Below are 21,324 nucleotides of genomic sequence, written 5' to 3'. Positions count from 1 at the left end.
ATAAAATACTGTACTAGTACAATGATGTAGTGGGTATCCTCTTTCCCCAAAGTTAATGACTTTCTCAAGCATTTGGCTTTCTTACCATAGGATTAGTTCCATTATTTCTAGGCCAGTCAATAGGCACAATTCCAAGATCAAGAGCAATTTGGATCACTATTCTCCTTTCATCACATATTCATTATTCTCTGTTTGAATAAGACCTGTAATCAGTGTTATTTACCAATCTTTATGGTGAAACTTTAAACCACTGATTATTCCTGTCTTTGCAGGTATTAAACACCATTTCAAATATCCTTTCAATAAATTTGTAGTAGCTAATGAGGTCCATTTTTCCAGATTTTTCAGTCCACTGAAGGCACATTGAAACCCCGAGAGTCTTTAAAAAGTATGTGTTGTTTAATTGGTGGCAGCTGTTCCTTAGAATGTTACCTAAGTACATAAGTGTTTTTTTCCCCCTGTTTAATAGCTTTTTAAAAAATCACAGTTTAAGTTATCCTTGATATATATATGGAACACATATAAAGGTCCCCTGAAGTTCTTTGATACTGAAAATTTCAAATATTATAAGTCTAATATATGCAAGAAATTATAGGACAGTACTCTTTTAAAAATGTATATTCTTTAGGTACTCAGGATAGATTTCTTCGAAAGAAGGTATTAATTTATTGTAGTTAATTCTAAAGCATATACATTCTGTATTATTTGAATGCAGCATTTTCCTGCTTTGTCCTTGAATTCTTTCCAAAAATCATTAAGTACTGGATACATACAATAATAGCAGATACGCTTAAAAGTCACTATGAATCCAGTGTATACCCGCTAACATTTTATAGGAGAAATTTTGAAAAGAAACACACAGACATCTAATGTTCAAAATAACCAGAGCCAAATATAATGATTTTACAGTTGAAGGATTGCCAAGATGTACATTTTCTGAGTGTGGTTTTCCTGAGAGTCTGTATGCAGATGAAATATGGCTTTTAAGAACATAATCTTCATGGATCAGGTCTTTCTTGTCATAGCACTGGACTGACTTTCACGTCAAGGTCAAAGTCCTTTCTGCAGATCTAATTTTAGGTTTTCCATTTCTCACCAGGACACTGCAGGTTTTGAGTTAGTGCGACACACACGGCATTCATTGTGCTATAGAAAGAGGAGGGAAGCCTCCTCTCTGCGGTTTTCCCTGCTTCTGTCCGGAGACTCCCTGCTATGATCCGGTTGGCCGCCCTCTGTGGTCACCTCGCCCCATTAAACAGGGTGGTCTCTGGGATGGCAAAGCCATACTCAGGGCTCTCCCTTCTTTTGTCTGTTTTGGATTTTCTGAGACAGCGGCGAACTTATGTTATCATTATTAATCAAAAATTGCCTAGATCTTCAAACTGTAAACCTGAAGGAAAAGTAGTGAAGTCAACGTGATTTCATTTAGATTGAGATAGAAGAGACCAGGAAACAAGGGCATGAAGATAGAAAATATCAAATGTCATTCATTTACTTTTAGTTTTATATACAGAGCACATAGACATCTGTAACAACAACAACAACAAATCAAAGAATTTCCATTTCATTTTATGGCCTTTCACTGAAAGAGACAGAGGAATGAAGATAGAAGGGCCAGGGGGAAAGCCAAGCAAGCAACCTTCGTGTTAGCAAAATCTCCAATAAGAAAATAGCTAATATAATAAGCATGTATTTTTTTTCCTAAAAAGGAATCACTTGTTTTTTAAAAAGGAATATTTTCTATATTTATTATAAGCAGTATTTTGATTTTATAAAAAGTTTAGAAGCATATACATCCATAAAATATTTTTGCCTTTGTTTTTAGTGAGGAAAGATTTAAATATCCACTTCTGGATGTTGGAAGATTTTTTGCATCCTCTCCAAGTGCCCCATAAAATGATATTTTCATTGCATAGCAGCCCCATCTGGTGGTTATTTGTAAACTTTCCACTAAAGATACGTTGCATTTTCTCAGTTACGGGCATAAGTGGGATCCTTGCTTTTAATTTTCTCTGTAGGCTGGATGAAGTTAAGCAGGGAAGAAGAAAGAGCATGCATCAATTCAGTTTAAAAGGCCACAGGCTGGAGAGGGGAATACATGGTAGGGATTCAGTAAATAAGTGCTGAATTAGTGTTGGGTGAAGGGCGAGTTGTGTTCAAAGCTGAGAGGGAGGGTAATATGATCCCTCAGAGAGAACACCATCATTTCCCCCTTAATCTGCGAAGACATTTGACCCTGTACCTGTCTGCTTCGTTAGACTGGGGAGGCTTTCTTATGCATCTCGATCAGATCAGATCAGATCAGTCGCTCAGTCGTGTCCGACTCTCTGCGACCCCATGAACCACAGCACGCCAGGCCTCCCTGTCCATCACCAACTCCCGAAGTTCACCCAGACTCATGTCCATCGAGTCAGTGATGCCATCCAGCCATCTCATCCTCTGTCGTCCCCTTCTCCTCCTGCCCCCAATCCCTCCCAGCATCAGAGTCTTTTCCAATGAGTCAACTCTTCGCATGAGGTGGCCAAAGTACTGGAGTTTCAGCTTTAGCATCATTCCCTCCAAAGAAATCCCAGGGCCGATCTCCTTCAGAATGGACTGGTTGGCTCTCCTTGCAGTCCAAGGGACTCTCAAGAGTCTTCTCCAACACCACAGTTCAAAAGCATCAATTCTTCGACGCTCACCCTTCTTCACAGTCCAACTCTCACATCCATACATGACCACAGGGAAAAGCCATAGCCTTGACTAGACGGACCTTTGTTGGCAAAGTAATGTCTCTGCTTTTGAATATGCTATCTAGGTTGGTCATAACTTTCCTTCCAAGGAGTAAGCGTCTTTTAATTTCATGGCTGCAGTCACCATCTGCAGTGATTTTGGAGCCCAGAAAAATAAAGTCTGACACTGTTTCCACTGTTTCCCCATCTATTTCCCATGATCCTTGTTTTAACACAAGGCTTTGCAATGCTAGGTCCTACCCTGGCAAGGTCTCTGGTTTCACGGGGCTGAAACACAACCGAAACTAGCTTCCTAAGAACTGGAAGGTAACCAAACGGCCAGAGGAACAGAAGTGGTCGGGTCAGGGAGAGCTGAAGCAGGGATTCGAATATCAGCAGGACTCTCTCTTCCTCTGGTGTCTCTGAGTATCTGAGTATTGCCTCATTTTCTCCTCTGCTTCTCAACGGGCTCTTTGCTGCTTCCAGGTTCACAGCGCCACAGCTCTCAAACAAGTGGCAATAGGCAGTCAATAAGACTAGCTTTATTTCCTGAGAAGGGTGCTTGCCTGTTGGTCTCCTAGGCACTTCTGTATCTGGACAAAAATAGCTCTTAGCAGCAGTAAAGGGAGCTGTGAAGGGCGAACAGCAAATGAGCTCACGCACGGGAAGGAAAGTTTTTTGCCGCTTGTTTGTACAGAAGACAAGCCCAGGGGTTTTATTTTATGTTGCTTACATAGGTAGGTCACAGACAGGGGCTTCCCTAGAGACTGTCTTCTGTAGCCACTGTCTGCTCCAAATAGTTCCAGGAGCCACCTCTTACTCCCGCAGCGAGCGGGAGTGTGCTTCTGCAGGGTCCCTGATGGGGAAGAACTGAGATATTTAGGAATGAATTGCCCACCTACTGTTAAGTAATGTTCTGTCTCTAACGCAGTCTCTCCATGTAGGAAAATGTGTTGTGCACTTGGCTGCAGCCTTTACTACGCATCTACTTGTCAAGCCTGAACTGCAGCTCTGAAGGCCCAGCTTCCAAACAGCAAGCGATTTCTGAAGCCAATGAGGGCTTTAGGAGGCAGACCACAGCTGCGGAGGCATCAGGGTAACAGCTAGTCTACTATGAAGGTCTGGTGGAATCAATTAGGAAAGTTAAGCAGGGGAGCCCATCAGTGGCTGATTGTGTCTCCTAGAACAACCCCATCTAGCAATCCTCCCCAGAGTTATTCCAACAGCAGTGGACCCTAGAGGGATGGCTTAAGCTGGAAGGTAGTAAAGTTTAGTTATGGGCGTCCCACAATCCAAGCTAAAGCCACAGTTTCCTGAACAGTTTTCCAGCAGCACTCCATCTCTTATTAAAAGTACAGTTGATCTGGACCTTTTCTCCCCCTTAATGTCAGAAAAGAAATGTGTTTCTGATAATAAATGCTTCCTTTGCTGCACAGCTATATTTCATCAGGGCTGTAGTTGGCAAATTGCTGCTGCATAGTATAAACTAAGTAATGAAACATAAGATATGTGCCTTGTATAATTAGCTACTGGTGGACACAGAAGGCAGCCCCCACCCCAAGCAGGATCAGATCAAATTCTATCACACCTTCCACCCCAACACAACAAAACAACCAAACCATTGAGTTTCCTAGGGAAATTTGGTTACCAGGAAACTGCTGGGTCACAGAGTCTTTTGAAAATTATTCTTATATTCCAAAAGAATTATTGGGTTGTATGGTAATGGAGTGGGTTTCCCTAGAGGCCCAGTGGTAAAGAATCCACCTGTAGTGCAGGATCTGGAGGAGACATGGGTCCAGTCCCTGGGTCCAGAAGATCTCCTGGAGGAGGGCATGGCAACCCACTCCAGTATTCTTGCCTGGAGAATACCATGGACAGAGGAGCCTGGAGGGCTACAGTCAATAGGGTCGCAAAGAGTTGGACGTGACTGAAGTGACTTAGCATGCATGCATGCATGGTGATAGAGTATCTTGGAATGCTTAGCCAAGTTGATTTGCAGGAGGCAGGAAGCCCAGTCTAGCAACAGGATGGATAGTAAAATTATGCATATCCCTATCCCATAAGGACTCTTTGAACATCATTTAATTTACCTTGATTATGGTCATTAGAAAAAAACTAACTTTTTTTTAAGAGATCCATTTTAAAAAATGAGAATTGAGAAAAGATTTTTTCAGGTCTTCCCATTAAGATCCTCTCTTAGTGTCCTTGGTATTTACTGAGTAACCTGTAGGTTTGTGTAGAAGTTGATAGGAGATCTGTGTAAGCAAAAAATATTCTTGTAAACCAGATAGTGCTGTGGACTTTTACACTGTTGGTGTATTTCTGCTACTTCATTTTTCCAAATTGAGTTTGACAAACAAATGCTGTGGGTCTAGGTCTTGATTACCCAAGCCCTCTTCCTGTGGAATTTGAACTTGAGTTTAGCTCAGGCAACTTTGCTGATTGCTGGCCTTCATCTCTAACCCTGGAGCAAGCCCAGAGATTTCTCAATAATTAAGTGAGATGGTCCCCTTCCCTCCTCACCTCACAAGCTCAGTCAGGTGGTTGATATTTCAGGCGTTAAGTCCAATCCTCTTCAATTTTCCCCTCTGCACAAAAAGGAGAGCCAAGGAAGAGTGACCAGACTTTGTAACGGCTCATTATTGGGCCATTCATTACACTTTTTGTGTGCAGTATGTTAATAAGCCAAGAGACCATGGCAGAGAGTCCATAACTAATCTCCTGTTATAAATAAGAGTAATGGCAATGGTACCAGTATATTCTATGGACATAATGTGCTGCTGGCTAAGTGTGACATTTTGAATAAACTTTATTCTTGAGGTATTTAAAAAAACATAAAGGCAGTAATGAAATATGGAGCACAACATTAGTTGACACAGCAATTCCTGCCTCCCAAGACCCTGCTAAATAACCAGAGTTTAAATCTTCATCTTGAAATATACAGCTCTTCTAAGATTTTAAGTGAGTTGTAAAACTTTTATGTACTATGCCCTAACTTTATTTTAAAAATATTCTCCACTTTTATAGTAAAGGTGACCCAGAAGTACCTTATGAATAATAGAACAACATATTTAAGCTATTAAATTCACCTCTCTAGACAATACATAAGCTTTCCTGGTACTCACATCTTTCCTGGATGGAAGCAGGAATTGGAAAGTATCTTGAATTGTCCATTTACCCAAAACATACTGATTTTAACTCCAGAAATGACTGAATTGTACTTCAAATGGGAAAACTTAAAATTTATGCCATGCAGTTGAAACAAGAATTCAAAACCTAACACCATTTATTATAGAAACTTAGAGAAAGTCAAATATTTGTATACCTGAGTGTTGAAATAGTGAAAAGTTCATACCCCCAACACCTAGTTTAGAGTTGTTGTTTTTGACATACAAAAGCTGACTTAGGCCTGGGGGATGAGTTTGTTCCCATATACAGAGAACTCATTTTAAGTCCAAAAACTAATTAAGGTACTCAAGTACTTTTTATTTATTGTCTGTCTCATCATTGAGTTATGGTTCTCTGATTATATCAAGCTCCCATACATCTCTTAGTGAAGGACAATTTATTTTCTACCTTTCTTTGTTTCTTCTTTTTAAGCTTACATTCTTTGAAAATAGTTGTAGTCTAACACACACACATACACACACACACACATAAAGTACATACACGCACTGTATGGCCTTCAGCTTAACCACAACATGTTCAACCTTGTTTGACTATGACAATAGTGTTTAAAAAATGAGAAGCCAGTTCATCTATTTATTTCTTCTCTTTCGCACTGAAGTCACCTATAATAAATAGACTGTATCCTAGTTGACAAAAGGCACTTAGTCAACAGTTTCTTTTATGTGGTGCCATATTAAGCATTATCCAAAGGACAGTAGTCTAAGTCACAGACTACAAGTTCTACTGTCTGTGACCTCTCAGAAAATATCTACTTCCACAGACATTTAGTAAGAATGCAATTGTTTACTGAATTCAGAGGTCTTGTTACAACTAATAGTCTCTTTTTCAGTGTTTATGGAAGGCAGGGCACGTGGCCATGTGTCTTTTTTCCCCAGTAGAACTCTACCGTGTGAGCATCAGTTTCTTTTATATCTGTGTTCATTCGCTCTTCCCTTGTCTTTTCTTTCTTAACTTCCAGCCTCAGTTCTCTTGTTAAGGGAAGAAGCCAAGTGGGGATCCAGCCAGCTGAGTTTAGTGGCCACAAGTACGGAAGATTTGGATTTGGTTGCTTCCCATGTGGCTTTGGGGGAAGCACACCGCTTAGTCTCTCAAGAGAGCAGGTGGGCACTGCAGACAAATGCCCTTTTATTTCAGGCAATGTTAAGTGAACAGGAAGTCTATAGAGGGTACAGTTTTAGCAGGAGGAAAAAAGGAAATCCTTTCTCTTTTGTCAATAGACTCTTCATTCCTGTATTACTCACTGGAGGACTCAGAGATAGAAAATCAGAGAAGAGTAGCAAAGACAAGGAAGAGGCAAGTAGGTGGGATGAGGGGTGGAGAGAGGAGCTACTGGAGAGTCGCCAGGACCTGGTGCAGGGAGGGAGCTGGGAGCTGGCAGCCTCAAAGGTCCTGGCTGGTTGATGGGGACTCTGGGGGATGCTCTTGGGTCTCCTTCCTGGGGCCACTTTAGGCCTCACCCCTTGGTTCGCAGGGCGGCTCTAATGTCTTCTGTCAAAATTTGAAAACAGTCAAAACATCATTTTCCTTTGCAAAATTGTTGAAAACGCTCTTCAACAATGGCCTGTGCTGGATATTTTTCAACAATTTAAAATCCTCCCAAGTGGAAAGAAATCAAATCCTTTAAGACACAAACACACACACCTACATACAGAAATTCTTTCCTACAAATAAAATGCATGCTTCATTTTACAAATATCCCTATCATGTAACTATTTTTAAAACTATTTTAAAGGGCTAGCATTAAGGAGCTTATTGGAGCGATGGATCTGTATTCTGAAGGTGGTTACCCAAATCTAAACATATGTTAACATTCATAGAACTATATACTCAAAAAAGTCAATGTCACTGTATTATAATTTTTATTTTTTATTTGGCTGTGGGATCTTAGTTTCCCAGCCAGGAACTGAACTGGGTCCCCAGCTGTGGAAGCTCAGACGTAGCCACTGGACCAACAGGGAATTCTCTATAGTTTTTAAAAGTGTAATAAAATACATTTTACTGACATAAGAAATAAAAAGCCCAGCTCCCTTGTAAGTTATCTCCGCTCTGTGATTAGCATAAAGCTAAGATGGCTGTTTGGGAGAAAACAGATTCACTTGAAATGTCTAGACTCTCTGAAACATTAATGCATCCAGTTTAAACAAAACTTGTTAAACCCTTGCTGTGGAATTTCCAAAAGTCACTTTCTCCTCAAAATGTGTGTTTTGTTCTCCCCTCTGGGTATTTATATAGATTCAGATTCAGGAAGTTTGTGCTCTCCTGATACTGCGCCTCACTCTTCTTGAACCTCAGTGGTCCTCCTTTGCAAAGTAGGGGCTCATTCCTTTTCTTTTCTCAGATGGGTTGGTATGAGGATCCCCTCAGGTGAGGTCTAGGGAGAGAGCTGAGTAAAACACCTTGAGGACGACAATTGTGGGCATTATTAGGACCCACTCTGTGTTCCCTCAAGTCCAAAGACTGGATGAGAGGCTTGAGGCGGCATCTCTGTTCCTTTGCTGAAAGGGAGAAACAGAAACTCTTCTCCGAGTTCCCTGGGAAACTGTAGTGTTGACACCCCAAACAAGTTCTAAACAGCCTCGCACTCACACACCCTGATATCCCAGGAAGAAGGGAGGATGCAGCAGAGAGTTATGTCTGGAGATTTAGGGGAGTCCAGTGGAGCAGAGTGAGGACTCCAGGCTCGGGGCTGAAGTTTGGGTGGCACATGCCAGAATTGTCTGTTTGCAGGTGGCAACCTGGTGTTATACTGAGGTTCTGAGGTGTTGAATTTAATAACCCTTGTGGGCAGAGATCATTGAGGCAGCATAAATAAGTGGGACAGCCTAGTATAAGAATTCCATGATCCTCTTGGTTCATTTATGTTTTTCCAACTTTTAAAAGAGATATGATTACAGGGAGATATTTCACCATTCTTAGAAAAGCATCGTTACAGTGGAAAATGGAAACACACGCACAGTCTCAGAGCAAGGAAAGAGTGATGAGGATGGTGACCACTTATGCAGGTAAAGGGGAGAGATGCTGCTTGGCTCGAGACTTGGAGGTCTTAACGCTTATTGGGCCCCTTTGGCAGCCTGGTGAAGCCTCTGGATCCCATCTCAGGATGATATTTTTAATGAAGTGAAATACATGAGATTATAAAATTAATTACATAAAAATACAGGGATTCCATAGATTTAGGTTAAGAATAGTTGTTCCTGTGCAGCAATACGGGCCTTGTAGTGCTAAATATTTTTATTTTCTTAGAAAAGCCAAGTTCCAAATTTTTAAATGAAGCTTTCTGATTTTTAAGTGTCTCTCTCTCTCTACATATATATGTGTATGCTATGCTATACTATGTTAAGTCGATTCAGTCGTGTCTGACTCTCTGCGAGCCCATAGACGGCAGCCCACCAGGCTCCCCCGTCCCTGGGATTTTCCAGGCAAGAACATTGGAGTGGGTTGCCATTTCCTTCTCCAATGCATGAAAGTGAAAAGTCAAAGTGAAGTCGCTCAGTCGTGTCCGACTCTTAGCGACCCCATGCACTGCAGCCCACCAGGCTCCTCTGTCCATGGGATTTTCCAGGCAAGAGTACTGGAGTGGGGTGCCATCGCCTTCTCCGATATGTGTGTGTGTGTGTGTGTGTGTATATATATATATATATATTTTTTTTTTTTTTTTAACATGGAGTCAGTCTACCCAAGCACATGTCTGCTGGTCACCACTTTGAAGTTTTCTTACTAGAGATTGTAGGAGACTCTTTGTAAACAAGGAAGGGTTGAGATCCTATATGATGTCAACAGATAAGGCTGGGGACAGTGTCTTGACCCGGAGAAGGCAGTGGCACCCCACTCCAATACTCTTGCCTGGAAAATCCCATGGATTGAGGAGCCTTGTAGGCTGCAGTCCATGGGGTTGCTAAGAGTTGGACACAACTGAGCGACTTCACTTTCACTTTTCACTTTCATGCATTGGAGAAGGAAATGGCAACCCACCCCAGTGTTCTTGCCTGGAGAATCCCAGGGACAGGGAGCCTGGTGGGCTGCCGTCTATGGGGTAGCATAGAGTCGGACACGACTGAAGTGACTTAGCAGCAGCAGCAGCAGCAGAAGTGTCTTGACCAAACCAGTGAAAGCTTAAAATGGTCATTTGTCTAATGGAAGAGGATAAAACACAGTGGAGAGGTTGTATGTGCCTTACATGCTTGGATTCAAGTTCACAGCAAGGTCAGTAATTATTTTCCTTCTTTTGTAATTTTAATTTTAGCATCTCACCTTCCACTGTAATTTTCCACTGAGATATTTAGATAATTTTTTTTTTTTAAGTTTGGCTTTGGGATTTAAGTTTTTAGATTTATTTTATCACTTCTTTCTACTAACTCTTAGTAGAAATAGATTTTTCTCCCTGATGGAAAAAAGCAGAGAGCTAGTGTCATGCTATTGGCATAGAAAGGTAATGCATAGGACTTCCCTGGTTGTCCAGTGGTTAAATGCAGGGGGCACTGGCTCGATACCTGCTAGGGGAAGATCTGAAATGCAGAGAAAAAAAAAAAAGGTAATGCATGAGTACACACCAAAAGAAAAATAGAGGGTAAGGTCTCTATTTCAGTAAAAATGTCTTACAATAATAATCTCTAGAAAGGATATTTATCTGTTCTGAACATAATTGAAATAAGGTTAAATCGGATCATTATCATTTCTTATAATTAGAAAATATATTGATCTCCAAAGAGTCATGGGATCTGTATACATTTCCTTACAAAAGGGTCATCACAATCCAATAAATGGAAGCCACATCATAAGGTCACTGTTATTTTTCTCAAATGGAGTCAATGAAGTGTAAAGGGACAACCTTTCCTAAATCAGTGGCTTCTAAATCTTTTTGACACCATGTGAAGAGAAGTATATTTTGCATCTATATATATATATATATATGTAGTATTATGTATATTCATATTTTCATGAAGATAAAATGCAAATTCCAGAATCCATCCTGGTATGTTCTAATCCTTAGGTCTTACGGTAGGGAGACCCTAAACCTGGCTTCTAAATATCTTCCTCAAAGATGCTGATGAATGTATCCCCTTGGAGCACATTTGGAAGAACATAGGAGCAATAGCACATCGGGTTTGAGTGAAACAAAGACCTGGGCTCCCAGGAAGTTGTTTCCCCTCTTGACCAAAACACAGTTTAAGGAGTCACAAGATTTCCTTTACCTAACCCACTGAAGCCACTTAGAACAGCTGTCTTTCCCAAAACTGTCAGGAAATCTCCCCAAGTTGACCTTCAGAAGAGCAGATTGGGATGTGAACTGCATGGAAAAAGATCTTATTAGAAGTCGTTTAATTAGCAGCAAGGCCCCAACCTTGGGAAAACCCAGCAGTAGTCTAAGTGGCAGATTTCACAGTGGCCACGAGGTGGCGATCTTCTGCATCTATTCGAAATGCTCTTCTGTCATCCGGTTTTAGCTTACTTTCAATATTAAACACATCATTAATTTTAAAAGTGTGTATTAATTTTAAAAGGATGCAAGTAGATATGATTTAACCGGTGAGACTTCAAACTTGCATTTCACTCAAATACTGACATGCTCTAGATGGAGGAATTTAGTGAGATTTCCACATCAGACCCCAGAAAAAAGATAAAAATCTGTTTGAGAAAAGGCTGTGGTCCTTGCAAAATGAAAACTGTCACTCAAAGAAAGTGTCTTAAAAGCTTTCTGGGAAGCTGGTTTTCTTGAGAAGTAGCAGATGCACTTTGGTCATTAGAAAATAAAAAAGCATCATTTGGTAAAACTTCCTTTTCACTGGTCTGTAGTCAAGATCAGAAAATGAAAGACAGGGAGTGGGGGAAGAGAGAGAGGAAGAGAGAAAGGGAAAAAGGAAAGAAAGGAAGAAAGAAGAAAAAAGCTCTGGGTAAACATACTAACACCAGAAAATAAGAGCCAAGCTGAATCAAAAAGAAGAGCCAAGCTGTGGCATGGCTTGTGTGGACTTGAACCTTTCTCCCAGTCATTCTAGTGAGTTCCCCAGGAGGAGCAGCAGCAGGCGAGGAAGCCAGAGGGCTGAAAGCAGAGGCCTTGGGATCACCACAGCTCAGCCTCAACTGTGCAGCACAGCCTTGGACCACTGGAAGGCCAAGTCACTGCCAAGGTCACTGTGAGCCTGGGATCCCAGGGACAGAGAGGCTAGCAATTGGGCTTACAGTGAGGTCAAGGCACCATTCCACAGGGACAGGCTGCAAAAGACCCAAGAACCTCAGGCCAGCAGAGAGTGCAGGGGACAGTGTGGTCTTTGGGCTGTATTTGTACACATCTGTACACAATTGGCTTGATCTGTTCTAGTGAAAGTGTCAGTCTCAGTCATGTCTGACTCTGCGACCCCATAGATGGTAGCCCACCAGGCTCCTCTGTCCATGGAATCCTTAAGGCAAGAATACTGGAGTGGGTTGCCATTCCCTTCTCCAGGGGATCTTCCACATTTGGTGTGGGAGCAGCCGCAGGCCAGAGCCTCACACTGAGAAAATACAATTCAGTGAACGAACAATGTGTTGGAGGAGGTTAGTAGGAGGGGGCCTGTAGAGAGGTACTAGTCACATCCTCACTCTCTAAGGGCACAGGGGAAAGCTGGCTTCACATCCTGCCCCTGCTTCTCCCTGTTTCTTCTATTGTGTCCTTGGTCAGGATAGGAAATGGTAGGAGAAAGAAAACTCTTTCAAAGAGGAAGAGCTGAGAAGGCCATTGTCTTAGAAGTTTGTAGAGTACAGGAAAGAAAGAAAACCTATCTCTTTTCTCTTATTCCCCCAGGGTGGGGCCAGGGGAAAGCCGCAAGGTCCTGCTTGTTTTGAGGGACAGCCATCCTTTGGCTCAGGGGAAATCAGACAAGAGAGGATAGTGGTTGTCTGCAGAGAAGACAGCGGTTCTCTATACAGATCTAGTGTGTCTTCAGGACTGTAGCCCAGGAGAACCTTCCCTGTGCTGCTAGGCAGCTGGAGGAGATGCTCACATGGCTGAGGAGAGGGGATATCTAAGAGACACCCCCCTGCCTTGGCAAGACCCTCTTCTATCGCATTATCCATGGATCCAGGAAGATGAGCTACTCAGTGCTAGGCACCCAGAAAGAACCTATTTGCAGAGCAGAAATGGAGATGCAGACATAAGACTTGTGGACACAGTTGGGGAAGGAAAGGGAAGGATGAACTGAAAGAGTAACACTGGACCATATATGTTACCATATGTAAAATAGTCAGTGGGAATTTGCTGTATGATGCAGGGAGCTCAAATTAGGTACTCTGTGACAACCTAGAGGGATGGGGTGGGAGGTGGGAGGGAGGTTCAGGAAGGAGGGGACATAGTATGCCTATGTCTGATTCATGTTGATGTATGGCAGAAACCAAACACAATATTGTAAAGCAATTATCCTCCAATTAAAAATGAAAAATGAAAAAAATCTTTCCAACTCTTGTGAGACTGCTGGGCCATATTTAAAGTAAAATACAGTAGGTGATACAAAGGCAAGCAGTTCATTTAGTGACCTTTAAATGAAAACCTTATCCCACATGCAGTATGAGAAATGCCTTGTCTTTGGGGTACATGTCTCACTGACTCGGGCTGATTTCCTTACACTCAGGTAGTCAGCTCAGAGGCGAAATGGAGAAACGTAGAGGATGTCAATTATAAAAAGCAATTTTTTGAGTCTTTTTTGGTTTTTACCTTGCATGGCAGACTTCATGTTTGAAGATGAAGTTTCTGATTCACAATATGGGGGTGGTGGTACTGTTCAGAGTGATTTTCTGATGAGTGGGAGTGGATTACATGAACTTTTTCACAATGTCCCCTTTAGTCTCTGCATATCCATCAATATTGTACAGGCAGTGTGTGTGTATGCTCAATCACTCAGTCGTGTCTGCCTCTTTGAGGCCCCATAAACGAGAGCCCATCAGGCTCCTCTGTCTATGGAATTTCCCTGGCAAGAATACTGGAGTGGGTTGCCATTTCCTCCTCCAGGGGATCTTCCTTACCCAGGGATTGTACCCACATCTTCTGCATCACCCACCTGGAAGCTTACAGGCAGTAGCCCAAGGAAGGCTTGCAGGCTGGCACAGGGGCCAGAATTCTGATATGAGCCCTGTGGGCCCAGAACTTTCAGGAGCCACTCTGCCTGTTTCTACACCCCTCATCACACACTTCACACTCACATGCAAGACGCTGAGTAAGACATGAACTTTCCTTAAACGAGCTGTCTTTGTAAGTATGAGTGGTCAAAGTGTAAAATAAGAAATAAAGACAATTTCCCTCCACCTATTTAGAAATGTTAACTAAATATTTTGTTTAATAATAAATGAAATGCACTATTCTCAGATCAATTGAACTATTCTCTAATTGTTATTGGATTTTATTTAAAAAAAGAATTATTTTAAAGAAATGTTTCCTCTAGAAGCAGATGCTGTGTTGACTGTTGTCAGATTACCAGAATCTTAGACATTTTCATATCACTTTAGATTATTAGCTGCATTTCTTTCATTTCCAACTAGTGTGCCCTTGGTTCTGTCTGGGACCCATGCAGATGTTAGTCTCACAGGAAAGTTGCTGAATGGCCAATGTGTTAGATGTCTTGGCACAGTCACAGAATTACGGTATAGAGTAATATATACTCCTCGGGTAGCTCAGCAGTTAAAGCGTCTGCCTGCAATGCAGGAGACCCGGGTTCAATCCCTGGGTTGGGAAGATCTCCTGGAGAAGGAAATGGCAACCCACTTCAGTACTCTTGCCTGGAGAATCCCAAGGACGGAAGAGCCTGGTGGGCTACAGTCCACGGGGTCGCAAAGAGTCGGACACGACTGAGCGACTTCACTTTCACTTTCACTGTAAGTACAGTAACTATATAATTTATTGTCCAAACTGGGACACTTTTGAGACTAAAGGAGGCACTATTAATAATTACTTCAGGAAAACAGATATAAACTTGGACCTCCTTACTTTTAGGCAAGGTATTTCACAGAAAGGAAGAAGATGCAGATATAGATATTATTCAAAGGCTCATGGAATTTTTCATATTTTAGGTCAAGTTCTGTTTTATTTTAACAGTAAAATACAATTTAAAAAGTCCTGAGACAATTCAATCACTGCTAGTTTTGCATTTTTATAAAGGTCCGCTAATGGAAAGGATATCCTTTTAAAAGGAGGCATAAAATCTTTTTTTTTTTTTAATTTTATTTTATTTTTATTTATTTATTTTTTAATTTTATTTTATTTTTAAACTTTACATAATTGTATTAGTTTTGCCAAATATCAAAATGAATCCGCCACAGGTATACATGTGTTCCCCATCCTGAACCCTCCTCCCTCCTCCCTCGCCATTCCCTCCCTCTGGGTCGTCCCAGTGCACCAGCCCCAAGCATCCAGTATCGTGCATCGAACCTGGACTGGCAACTCGTTTCATACATGATATTTTACATGTTTCAATGCCATTCTAAAAGGAGGCATAGAATCTTGATGTACATTTAGAAATTATTCCCGGGGTAGTCACTCAAAATTTTAGTTGTTGAGTTTTGCAAGCACTTAAAAAAGAAGAAAGGTGAGTGGTTGGGCTGTCAACCCGTAGGATAAATGGAAGCTCCTATTGTTATGAAAGCTCATGGTTTGAAAGGCATTTTTCAGCGACATCATCAGACATGATTTTTCAAATTGCTGTCTTGTCAAACAATGAAGCATAAAGATGTGCTCTGGACAACTTAGTACAAGATAAAACAAAATTGGCCATTATGTTGAAGGAGATAATGAAGATGAAATATTTAGGTGGAGACTGAATATGAGCAGATGACTCATATTCAAATGACTGAATATGAAAAAATTCTAAATTAAGCATTATTTCATTTAATATATAAATACATGACTTTTAATATCAATATGTACAAATTAAATATTATGAGCAGTCACTTGAATATTTCATCTGTAGCCCTAAAAGTTGATATATTTAAATTCACCAAAAAGTATCCTTTGACTCTTTTTATAAAAATTCATCTTGTATTTGGGGTCAGCTTATAGGGCTTCCCTTGTGGCTCAGATGGTAAAGAATCGGCTTGCAATTCAGGAGACCTGGATTCGATCACTGGATCAGGAAGATCTCCTGGAGAAGGGAATGCAACCCACTCCAGTATTTTTACCTGGAGAACTCCATGGACACATGAGGCTGGCAGACAACCCCTTCTATGGGGTTGCCAAGAGTCAGACATGACCGAGTGACTGACTAACACTATTTCCAGGCATATGTTATCATCATATGGATTTCTGTTCTGTGTAGTTTTATAGCACCTGGGATTAAGGCTAGGAGAATGCAGGGTCCCCCAGCTACTTTTTTGGGCAGAAAACACATTGAAACTCCAGGTGATAGATCAAACCATTAGCCTGTGAGTTATGTCTGCTTTATCCTAAGCCCAGCTTGCAAAATACCACTATGCATGGAGTACGAGATGATGGAGATGAGCAGATCCTAAAGATGATTAGATGACTATCAGGGTTTCTGCAACCAAAACTCTCAGGTCTATACTGCATGGCCCAGGGGCACTGCCTTTCCATCAAGGGCTCTGAGCAGTCTCAGTCCTAGACCCAAGCCTTAACTCAGTTTGGGATTAAAAAGGTGGCCTGGGGTACCTTTATCAAAAGCCAGCCACTGGGTGCATCTGGAAAGAAGGATGTGTCAACCTGGTCTCTTCTGGCTTCTTGGGAGTTTAACATCTAGCTGGGGATGGATAAGGCATGCTACTATACTAACCAGCTCCGCAGCTTTAGGCAAATCCCTTAACCTTTCTGAGGGACTTAGATGTGTTTCCTTCTAGAGTTGATTACTCCTTTTCTTTATGAAAATAAAAGTAAAAAGACAGAACGCTTTTAATAAATGGTTCAGAAAATAAACACCTCAGAAGTAAAAAGAAACAAAGATTAGTGTGACTGAAGTGATTAGGGAGATCATCTGATTTCTTTGGATTTCCTGAAAAAAGGAAATTAGTTTTCCCTCCTCCATTAGCTATAGATTTTTAGTTTCATAGATTTTGGAGTAAACTCAAGGTTAAAGGAGGAGAATACATTTACTTAAGGCCATATAGATACACAAAAGGCCCTTAAGAACCAAAGCAGATCCATCTGGCCTCCCAAGCCCTAAAGTAAGATACTACTTAGTATGTTGAGAATCTTATGGAAATGAAAGTCATGTATTCCCGGTGACCTTACTTTTAAATGTGATGACCCTGTTCTCCTGACTTGGTACTTCAAAGGAACTGCAGAAACTGTGAGGTGCTAGGGGCAGGCTTAGGGATGGGTGAGGAGTGCAGGAATGGGGACCCAGGGGTGCTGGAGCACCTTCAGGACCACTGAAGCCAGTTAGGTGACACAGCTGTTTTCTAACAAGAATCTGAAGAGTCAGCCAGTGCCAGGTTGGGAGGCTTAGAGCTTTGACACCCTTCACCCTCCAACTTGCTCTACTTACATTTTGGTTTGGCACCTTTTATAGCTGGAGAACCAGTTACATGAACTTCTTTACAGAACTCACATGAACTGCAACTATGCCATCAGAAACCTATGAGATAAAATTGAGAAAATAGATTTCATATCTGCGGTAATCCAGGTGGTTCTAATTCCTACACTTTGGGTTTTATTTAAAACTGCAATGCCTTGGTTGGGTAAAATACTTACTTTTTTTTTTAGCTGCAATACACAGCATGCAGAACTTCCCTGACCAGGGATTGAATGTGCGTCCTCTGCAGGAGAAGTGCAGAGTCTTAACTACTGGAACATCAGGGAAATGCTGCTATCTTTCTTTTTTAATTAAATTTTATTTTTTAAAACTTTTAATTTATATCAGAGCCAATTAACAATATTGTGATAGTTTCAGGTGTAAAGCAAAGGGACTCAGCCATACATTTATATACACGTAACCATTCTCCCCCAAATTCTCCTAACCAGGCTGCCATATCCGGCTTTCTTTTTTAAAAAAGCATTTCCTTCTTGTTTTAAGCAAAGATCATTAGAATCCGGTCATGATCATAATCATCACAGTTATCATCGAAACACCTCCCTCATGTGCCTCCCCCTCTGTGCTTTGTACTCATCACCCACCTTGCACATCATCCATAGCTGAATATTGCATTCAGTTCTTGGAAGCACATTGCATGGGTGATACTGGAAACCAAGAAGTTCCCAGAAAGAGAACTGCTGGGACGATGCAGGATCTGGAAACTACAATAAATGAAGAACAGGCAAAATTACTGCAGCTCTCTGGTATGGAGAAGAGAATCCATACTTAAAAATTGAGAGCTCGCAGCTGCTCATAATGCAGAATTGGGACCAGATATGGCTCATTTTGGCTTTGTATAAGGAAGAACTTAGTAGAACTTAGCTCTATTTGGTATTAGAAGTCACAAGCATCCTGACCCCAGACATGTTCACAAGGAGATGGAAGTGAGCATCTTTCAGGGATGCTGTATTGGGGATTTCTCCCAGGGTAACTTGCAGTGAAAGATTCTGCATTTGACCTGATGATACAGAGAGATTTACAGCAAAGAATCTACTGCCTTCCACAAGGAAAGGCGCCTTCATAAATATATAAGTAACAGCGTACTGATAGATGAAACAGACAAGGGAGTGGGTGGTGAAACTGAAAGTCTGACTCTTTGTGACACCCATGGACTGTGTAGTCCATGGAATTCTCCAGGCCAGAATGCAGGAGTGGATAGTCTTTCCCTTCTCCAGGGGATCTTCTCAACTCAGGGCTCAAACCCAGGTCTCCCGCATTGCAGGCAGAGTGGGTGGGGAGGAAGGCAATAGATGAGAAAGGCTTCATAAGGACGTGGGATGTGGGGTGGGAGCTGAAATGTGGCAGGCACTCAGTGGTGAAGGAGATTACAGGGGTGCATCTGGGGCTACAGGAACGACACCGTGAACAAACAATTGTGCTAGAACAATGAGTCTGCCTAGGATAGAGAGGAGGATTTGTGAGAAGAGGGGTCCTTGAGAAGATTAGAGACACCATAAAGACCAGATCCTGAGAATTCTTGAACCCAAGTCATTGAAATAAATCTTCTGCTGGTACTTGGATTGCTAAATAGCAATGCCTTTCATATTTGACAGACAGTGCTGGCCTCTTTGTGCTGCACCTCAGGGTGGCCAAATGCTAGGGTAGACAGTAATTTCACCGCATTTTCCTGACCTCTTTCATCACTGGAGGATCTAGCCCTAACAGGCTTTTAAGGGAAATAGTACATTCTTTTGGCATTTGCCAGTATGAGCCTACCCACCCCTAAACCCTCAAAGCCCGCTGTATAATTACCCCCAGGAGGCCAGAGGTCATTTAGAACAAGTGTAGGCAACACCCAGCTATTAGAACTCAAATTTCAGAGCTCTCCTTAAATTCTGACCTGAAGCATTTTGGAAATGAGAAGAGGCCCCCAAGTTGGGGGGCCTTTGTGGTTGGTATTTCCTGTGTGTGGTTTGTGAGGTTGGCCTGGCAGGCTGTGTGCCTGGTAGGAGGGGTGAAGCTCAAGGAGGCCCCCTTCTCAGCCCTGGCTGCAGGCCGGCTACAGGCCTCCCTGCCTCCTCAGAGGCACATACTCAGCTGTTCTGTCTTTCTGCATTGAACTGGGCATCTTGGGAGCGAAGCCCAGACAAGACTCAGGGCTTCTGTAACCCACTACCTCAGAGGGGAGAGGTGGTTCCAACAGGGAGTGCTGAAAGGCAGCTTTTCCCAAAGGGACCTTCCAGTGAGCCTGTGAGCAGTCAGCCAGCTAGCCAGGCAGTGTTCCTCCTGTTGCCTGAGAGAAGGGGATGAAGCTAGGGCAGGGGCAGTCCAATAGATGGTCTCCTTGTGGAGTGACCCCTTGGCCAAGATGGCAGCAATAACAGCCTTGCATGGTACCAGAGCTGCCTGCAGATGCCTGCTCCCCACGGTCTCATCTGAGGGGTCTCAGAAACCCCACATTAGCCTATGCTGAGATCTAAAATGATGCCGTCAGGATAGAGTCACTGGATTTTAGCATAAATCTCACCCTGAGGTTCTCTTTAAAAAATGCAGTTTCACCAGGATGGAATAAATTAGTCTATTGGTTCATTTCTCCTTGACAGGAGGAGTGCGCTGCCCTGAAAGCATCAGGGGCTGGCAAAGGCAGCCAGCGACAATTAGATGCTCTGAATTGAAAGAGCAGAGTAACAAGGGCCACACTCACTTTCTTCATGATGTGCCCTGGCCTAACACAGACCCAGATGGCACTAGTGGTAAATAACCCGCTTGCCAGTACAGGAGACATAAGAAATGTGGGTTCAATCCCTGATTGAGAAGATCCCGTGGAGGAGGGTATGACAACTCACTCTAGTATTCTAGCCTGGAGAATCCTAATGGACAGAAGAGCCTGGCAGGCTATGGTCCATAGGGTTGCAAAGAGTCAGATACAACAGAAGCAACTTAACATGCACAAAACAGACCCAGTCAAGCATCTCCTGGCTCTGGAAACCCAGAGCCCATGATAAGAGTCTATATCCTGAAATCGATGCTTTGGAACCCAGCTTTATGTTCAGTCTCTCCAGGAGAAGAAAAAAAAAAACAAAAACAAAAAAACACAGGAATGCAGAGTTTGATCATGATTACCAATTCCAGCCCTCTTAATGTTCCCTGTTCTGTCTGCTGATCTTGCATTCATTTTCACCATTCTGGCCTTTGTCTTTGAAGTTGGCTGGAGAGTCTGAAGTTTGTTCTCTGTGGGGAGAAACACAGCACTCTGCAGGGCGCGGCAAGCTCTCCATGCCTACCCCAGTCTAGAAACCAGTATCTTGGGACCATCACACATAGAGCAAAGGCTTCTGCTCAGATCCTACTGACTGTCCAGCAGATGTCAGTAATTTCTAAGATGTGCTGGGAGCCTGACTTGACAATCAAGTGTCTTCTTTTCCAAACCAGCTTAGCATCCAAAGACCTCAGAGGGGATGTGACTGAGCAGAGGGCCTGTAGTAGCGGAGATCCTGAAAAGGAGAGCAAGGAGTGGAAATAGAGTCCATGCTCCTTGCGGAGAAGAGCTGAGATCTGTCATGTGTCTGAGGCTTCCAGGGAGCCTGCACTATGGAGCCCAGGCTGAGAAATGCCTGGTAATTGATGAGGCAGAGATTTTGAGGCTCCAGATAGGAGTTCATGCTGTCTATTTCACTACCAAGGGGTACAATCTTGTTCTGGCATCAGCTAGGGGCAACGTGTTTAAACTAGCCCTAGATTTCTCATTCAGTTTGAATGAGGCCTTAACTGAGCTAACTGAGAAGAGCCCAGGCACGTCAGTCCAGCCCACTGGACTCCATACTACACTAAAGTGACCCTTCGACCCCCCTCCAAGTGCCTGCAAATGTGCTAAGTCGCTTCAGTCATGTCTGACTCGTTGCGACCTTATGGACTATAACCCTCCAGGCTCTTCTGTC

General features: G+C 42.4%; 1 long non-coding RNA gene across 1 annotated transcript; it reads right to left on the bottom strand.

Annotated features, from left to right (window-relative positions):
- Positions 1-9,992: 9,992 nt before the first annotated feature.
- On the bottom strand, positions 9,993-21,037 carry LOC123328494. The gene is made up of 5 exons (XR_006543358.2): positions 20,510-21,037; positions 17,989-18,108; positions 17,360-17,449; positions 11,093-11,187; positions 9,993-10,405 (listed from the first exon to the last, which is right to left on the bottom strand). It is a non-coding gene; the product is annotated as an uncharacterized LOC123328494 (long non-coding RNA).
- Positions 21,038-21,324: the final 287 nt, after the last annotated feature.

This window comes from Bubalus bubalis, chromosome 2 (assembly GCF_019923935.1).
Source record: "Bubalus bubalis isolate 160015118507 breed Murrah chromosome 2, NDDB_SH_1, whole genome shotgun sequence".
In the NCBI taxonomy this organism is placed as follows: Eukaryota; Metazoa; Chordata; class Mammalia; order Artiodactyla; family Bovidae; genus Bubalus; species Bubalus bubalis.
This window is presented reverse-complemented; position numbering and strand designations above follow the sequence as displayed.